Here is a 7,691-nt window from a genome sequence, read left to right as displayed (position 1 = left end):
CCTGTAACTTAAATGTCCAGAGTATTTCAGGAATAGGTAGGTCCATTAAACATTGTTAAAATAATGATATTAGGAATCCATTTCTCTCCATTTCTCAAATTCACCTTTCACTCTGTTGACTTGATTCTCAAACAATGCCGTCAGGCTTAAGAGGAGCACACTCAAGAGAAAGAACCCTTCTTTCCCTCGGTGGTTTCAGCACCACCCTAAGGCTGCTGTGCACTGACTTGAGTCACAGACCTGTCCCTGAACAATCACCATGGCCAGGGAAGGGAGCCCAGTGCCCGGATCTTAGGCAACCTCTGGGTCTAGACAGTAAGATAAGACTTGCCAAATCACATGAACTGAGACTGAGGGTGAGGTGAGTGTCACTTCATTTCCTTAAAATGGAAGTGGAGAAAGGGAGCCATTGGAGGCCATGGACTCCAATCCCTGACCCAGTGATGGAAACCCCTCCATGCCCCCTTGGGAAATACTTAGACAGTATTAGGGTGAGGAAGCTTGCCCTGTGCCTTTGAAAGCAATCAATTCCACTATTAGGCAGCTCTAGATGCAAGTCATTATAAAATAAAATGAATGCTAGCACTTTAAGTGACCCTGTGTGTCTGGCACTGGGCAATACATTTTATAATTTCTTCTCATAATATTCCTGTGAAATGAGTAACTATTGTTAGCTACACCTTACATAGGAGGAAGTTAAGACTAAAAGACATTGAGTAGCTCAGATACATTGAGTAGCTCAGAACAAACTCTTCATGGAAACCTCGAAACTCTGAAAGCCTCCCCCTGCCCTGTGATTTTTACCCACTGGTAGTACTTGGGGCCTTTTGCAGTTGGTCAGGTAAGTTCTGCACTGACATGACTATGACATCCCTCCTGAGGTTTCCGTCTTCTCAGGGGGGCATCCCTAGTGCCTCTTAACATTCTGAATGTAAAACGGTTTGCAGAGAGGTTGCTACATGCCCTTCCTTGGACAACCTCAGTGTCCCTCTTCAAATGTGCTTAAAACCAACTGCTCCAAATGGGGTGTAACAGTGAAATATCATGTGGCCTCCTCCCCTGGCTACTATCGTCCTGTCTTCTGTCTGCACAATCTCAGACTACATCCAGGCCTAAGGAGCCACATTCCATGGACCACTCAGACCGAATTTGGAGTCGTCTTCTGTCCCAAGGTCTTCACCTCAGCTTCTGCTGGGCCTAGCCCCCTGCCCCACCCCATTATAACCAGGGCCTGGATGTTTTGAGCCTCAGGGACAGGTCTCTGCCTTTCTCCCTGTTACATGTCACCCTGCTCATTTAGTTTATTGCCCCACCATCACTGGGGATTCTCCTTCTGCCGTTGTGCACCTCAGCTATCTCTCCCAGCTTGGGTCTTCTTCAATGTGACCAGCAGACGTTTGTCCAAGTCAGGAATGAAAGACATATTGGACAAAACAGAGCCAGCAATAGAAGATGCCCCTGGAGACATTCTTATGGACTTACTGGTTTGTTAGCAGATCCCACCAAATGTACTATTACTCCATCTTCAGTTTCCCACCTTTCCTACAAGAGTTTACAAGAGATTTTGTCTGATACTATGATAAACCATGTCCAAGGAGCTAGTACTCAATTACAATATTTCAGGAGGAAAGGATTCATTTCTCATTGTCTTATCTGTTCATTTACCGAATATTTATTGAGCACTAGCTCACTATTTTGCTAGCTGAGAGGCCCTGGGAAGTTGTTTAACCCATGTGTCTTACTTTTCTAACCTGTTAAAATGGGGATACTAGCCTCACAGAGCTGATGTAGAAATTGAATGAGATAGTCAACTGAAGTTACTTAGAATGGTTACTGGCACATGAGAAATGCTCAGTAAATATAAAGTCCAAAGCCCTGTTATGGACCAGTTAATGCTAGTTTCCCACCCACCTTGGTTCCTGGGTCAGAACCCCTGCCCCCTTCCATGTTTGTACCGTGTCCCTCTGTGTCCCAGAGTGCCTGCCAACTGCCTGTAAGCACCCTCCCCTCCGCCTCTTCAGGGCTCCCTCATTCAGCTGAGCGCCTGGCAGCTTCTCTGTTTCTCCGTCACTTTGATTATTTGTGGTCTTATCATCCTGGAAGCACTTTTCAGGCCCTCTCATTATCCATCCCACCAGTGTTGAAGGCCTTCCAGGGAGGCTCCTGCAGCAGCCCCCTCGGAGGACTTTGCAGCAGCCACCCGCAGCCCCAGCCCAGGAGCCCTTTGCCATCTCCCTTGGGCCTGCTGTCGGCATCCGGAGGCAACTGCCTCCCGAAGGGGAGGCTCCTAACCTGGAAACAAGCCTCTCCCATCGGCGCTCTTCCTCTGTGAGTCTTGGTACTAGGGCTGAGTAAGTGCTTGACCACCTCTTTCCCCACAAAGTTTTTCATATAAATGGATTCAAGATCTGTGCATACACACACACACACACACACACACACACACACACACACACACACACACACATCTTTCTCCAGCCATGAAAATGCCGGGAATGACATTATTAAGGAAGAAGCTTCCTCCCCTCCTCTGTCTTTTCACTCCTTTACATTTTCAAGGCCCCAGGCCACCATGATACCCATCTCCAGGGGAAGCCATCTATATGGAAGGCTTTATAAACAGTGGCCCCCTTGAACTGTGCGACAGGGCAGCGCAGCCTAACTCTCTCTGTGCCTGAGTCCTCCTGTCCTTCACCCTGTCTCCTCTTGTGGACTCTTAATTCTTGCTAGCTGAACATGATGCTAGTTTAGAACAGCACAGTACATACTGATCTGGGTGGGCAGTGAGGAGGGAAAAAGCCATCTTATGGACTCCGAGGACAGTGTCCAATGGAGACAGTGCTTAGAGCCCCAGGGCTCAGTGTGAAGCTCAGCAAGCTAAGAGGAGGCACAGCAGATGCATCCAGAGTCCCTCCCCCTTGGCAGCCCAGGAGCCATTTTCTCTTCACCTGCCCAGCAGCAGCCGGTGAGCAGAAGCCCCTGGCTGCACAGGAGGAGGTCAGGCCAACCATCCCCACCTCACCCCACCCCAAAGAAGAGCCTGCACAGGGAAAGGACATATGTCTGTGGTGTGGCTGTGATCCAATTCTGAATTAACAGGGCCCTTCAAGGCTCTGTTTGAAAAAGCCCCAGTCTCCCGACAGATTGGGTAAGAGGAGGGCTTGCAGCAATGCTATCTTCTTATAATTCCCAGGTGTTTCAGCAGAGCAAAGGGCCGACCCCCAGCCCTCCTCACCTCAGAATCAGTGGTCCAGGGGCCCGCCCCATGCAACTCCCTCTCCAGTCATCTGCTCTTATATTTATCCTTGTACTTCCACCTGCTTACATTATATATTTTGTTCATTGTCTAGCTCTCCACTAGAATTTAAGCTTCTAGAAGACAGGGGTCTTGCCCCAGAGACTAGAACAGTGCCTGCCCTACCCAAAGTAGCACTCAGGAATAGGTCACTGAAGGAATCAGTGAATGAGTGGGAGAGAAACAGCTCACCCTCACCGAATGAGCCGGAAGTGACATCAGAGATGGGTGAATATTTCCCTCTGATTTTTCATGGAAGGAAATTGGGAGCAGTCCAGAGATTCTAAGTGAATTCTCAGATTTGACACTAGAACTGGACTTTGCATTTTTCAAGGAGCTTTCAAAGCATGCTATCCCCATTTGACTTTTTGCACTCTCTCTGAGGAAGAGATGGTATAGAATGGAGACACTGAGAGACTGAGTCAGTCGCTCACGATCATGCAGTCAGAATTTAAACTCAGGTTCGTTTGACTCCAGAACTGCTGCTTGAAACCATTAGGTTAGGGAAGACAAATACATTTCATTTGAGGAGCCAAGTGCAACTACCTGGGAATGCTACCTGGGGCCATCATTTTGAGGAGTCTGAGGCTGCATCCAGATGGAGAAGGCAAGAGTGTGTGTGATTGATTAGCAGTGTCCTCCCAGGCTCGGGGGATGGAAGAGGCGGTGTTCTGCCACCTCGAGGACCGTACAAGATTGCAATAGCGGGCTCCTTATCCAAGGCTTTCTCCCTCACCATACTGCTTCTGAAGCCAGTATTCGTAGAGTTCCTGCCTCAACAATGAGAAGCCTATGGGAAGGCTGCCACACACTGCTAAATTGGAGGGAACTAAATGCACAAAAAAAAGATTATGGAACTAATTGCACTAAAAAGAAATGGAATTAAGAGATTACTCCAGAATCGTTTGTCTATCACATAGAGCTTAATATCACCTCAAAAGTGTTAATGACAGGAGGACAGATAATTCAAAATCATTTGTATTTATTTTTGGAGAGATCATAGGACCTTTTGGTACAGGCTTCCTTGGGGTTCTGTTATCCTCAAGTCCACTGGGAACTGGGAAATATCCCTGAAATGTGCTATGCGATGGTGGGATTGGACAAGCATTTGCTACCAACGATCACAAAGCACAGAGCTCATCTGCCCAGAATGGCTGGGACTCCCAGGAGTTAAATCAGTGACAAAGGTTTATTGAGTCATGAGCTAAGGCCTATGAAATTCCTTCATCATCCAGGCCTGGCACAGACACAGTGACAAGCCTTTCCATTTTCTCCCATCTGCCTGGGCATGTTCTGTGCAGCACTAAATAATATAGGGTCTAGAAAAGGATCAGTTCAAGGAAACTACACCCCCAGTTAGAGAAACAAGGGTGACACACCCCTTACCCAGGCATGTGCAATCTTCCCCTATGACTCTCCAGCTTCATCAGCATCCTTCCCTCCAAGCAGCCTATCTTCATGCCAAATGCATTTTCTTAGAATTCCCTGATATTTTGTGTTGCTTCACACCTCTGTGCCCTTGCTAACTCTCCTAGGCTACCTGGAAAACAGCTGCCTGTGGCCTCTGAGCAGCTCTGAGGCCCTGGACAAGTTATTTCACTGCTCTATGCCTTGGCTTCCTCATCTTAAAGGGGTAATAATAATTTTGCCTCCTACAATTCTTGTAAAGATTAAATGAGTTAATACATATTAAGCTCTTAGAAGCATGTTCAGCACTTAAGAAGCACTAGACAAGAATTACTCATTATTATTTTTCATCTTTCAAGACTCAGCTTGAACACTATCTCTACCAGGAAGCATTGCAAAAAAGTGCCATGAAGTCAAAAGACAAAATATTTCCTGAAAAAGATATTTGCAACACATATGACAAGGAGCTAATTTCCTGAATTTACAAAGAAGAAGCACAAATCTGTAGGAAGACAACAGTTTAATAAAAAAAATGCCCAATGGACTGGAACATGCAGTTCATAGAAAAAGAAGTACAAGTGGCTGGTAAGCAAGGAAAGATGCTCAGTTTCTCTCAATTATGCAACTCAAAGCAACAACGAAAGGATACTTTTTTTGCCTATCAGATTGGCAACGTTTTTTAAGTTTGATAATATTCAATGTTGGCAAGGATGGGAAACTAACATTTGCATATACTCTTGGTGAGGGGATAGATTTCTGCAGCTATTGCAGCAGGCATTTTGAAAATGTTTGTCAAAACTGAAAATGCACATTTCCTGAAGTCCAGCAATTCTCCTGCTAACTCTCTTGAGAGCCACATGAAAGAACAATATATGTCACCATTCTATTCTACATTTCTAGAACAATGCCTAGTATACAGAAATGCTTAATAAATATTTGTTTAATGAACACATGCACCAAAGTGTTCAGTATAGAAATGTTTATAATAGACCAAAACTGAAAACACCCTAAATAGCCAGCAAAAGGGAGACTTAAAAAAAAAATGATTGGAGAACTCTGCAATTGTTAAAACCATTGTCTTCATACCTACATATTCTGAGTCAGGATAGAATTCTAACATATAAGATGAGAAAAAACACCTAAAATCTTTGAGATACAGAACAATAGTCTGTATACATGGTCATTGGCATACATAAAAAATAAAATGCCTATATAAATATTCAAATATTTTAGTGTATGCATTTCTTTCTCTTGGAAGGATGCCTTGAAAGCTGTTTACAATTCCTTTGCATAAAAAAGATGAGGGACAGGGTGGTAGACAAGGGGAGAGAATTTTAGATTCATTTTACAGTTTTCTACTTGAAATTTTTTTCTTCCTTTTGCTATATGCATGTATTGATTATATTTTTAAATATTAAAAATTTTTTAATTACAATGAATATTTTAGTATGTAAGTATTTTACATTATAATATTAAAAAATATAAATAAACAATTGTGCACTCTGTCTTTCAGTGGCTGAGCAGCTCTCTGAGATCTGCCCCATCTACCTCTCACCTTCTGCCTGCCTGCCCCTCCCTTCCTGCCCCAGCGAGGCCACAGGCAGGCAGCTCCCTCAGCGCGCCCTCCACTCACTCTCCTCCCAGGCCTTGGCTCTTCGGGCCCCTCTGGCCTCTAAAGCACCTCTTCCCAACCCCCATTCCCAGGCTAGGCTGGTGCCTGCAGCAGGGTCCCCACAGTACCCTGCCCACATATCTCTCCCTGCACTTCCCCACGGCCCTGGAGCTATTCCATTTGTTTGGGAGGGCAAAGTTGTAAGAGAACCTTAGCCTATATCACTCATCGCAGTGGCCTCAGCTCTCAGCACAGTGCTTCTTACATAAAAGATCTGTTGGAAAGTGGATATTGGGGGGAAAAATGTCTTGTCTGGAAAATTGTGAAAAAGAAAAACCCCTGTTCTTAAGCCCTTTGATGACTAGCACTAGGATTCTTCCATAAAAGGGAGCAGAAGTCCTTGCAAAGCTGGGACTCTGATTAGAAAGCTGCTTCTCCGCTAGCACTTGTCAGGAAGAATTGATACCAGTGCCGGAAAACTCAGCCCCAGACTGAGCAGCCTCTTTCCGAGCCTCTCTGGCTCCTCTCGGGCTGTTCAGGTCTCTGTGCACAGGCCCATCCGGGGAAGCCCCAACGAGGTAGCAAAGTCTTGGAGAAAACAGAGGTTTGGGAGTTTATTCCCCCTGGCTTTACCTCAGAATAAAAACCCTACCCAGTGGGAGTGCCTGGGGGAGCTGGGGAGGGTTAGAAGGTGCCAGGAGAACTAGAAAATGCTACTGCAAGGAATCCCTAGGTACAAGTGGGTTTCCAGAGAAGGTGACCACTGAGGAGGGAGAAGGGACAGCAGATCAGGAGTGATTTGAAGTTTTTAAGGCTAAAGGTACAAAAGTAATAGAGTCAGTGGAAGTTCCAGTGCTGCCCTTAAAGTGATTATCTAGCAATTTCATGGAACTTAGTTCCCCCAAGAAAGAAAGTATATGGCATATGGTTTGGACAAGTCAGGATTCTGAGGTCGTCGGACATCTGTACTTAGAAACAGGTGGTGTGGGAGGAGAGTGGGCCAAGGGTAAGCGATTGGGAATGGGGAGTTTGAGTTGGAAAAGTCCCACAGATCTGCCTCTCCAATTTATTGAGAGGAAACAGCCTCCTCCAATCTCTGTTCTGCCCTTGACCTCTGAAGCACAAAGCTCAGTATGGCTTTGGCACCAGCAGCCAGAGTGGTTTCAATAACACGGCCCAGGAACTCAAATGAGGTGAGGTGTAAAGCAACAGCAAAAACGTGTGCACTGGAAGGATTTAAGTGGGATGGCACCTAATCCCTGCTCTGCCATTAACCTGCCATGTGACCCTGAGCAGGAAGCTGCTCTCGCTGCAGGTTAACCAGGTGTACAGTATCTGAGACGCCTTCTGCATGAGGGTTCTCCATTGAATACTAAA

The sequence above is a fragment of the Manis javanica genome, chromosome 4 (assembly GCF_040802235.1).
Source record: "Manis javanica isolate MJ-LG chromosome 4, MJ_LKY, whole genome shotgun sequence".
Taxonomy (NCBI): Eukaryota; Metazoa; Chordata; class Mammalia; order Pholidota; family Manidae; genus Manis; species Manis javanica.
The sequence above is the reverse complement of the archived record's forward strand: the minus strand, read 5'-3'. Positions refer to the sequence as shown.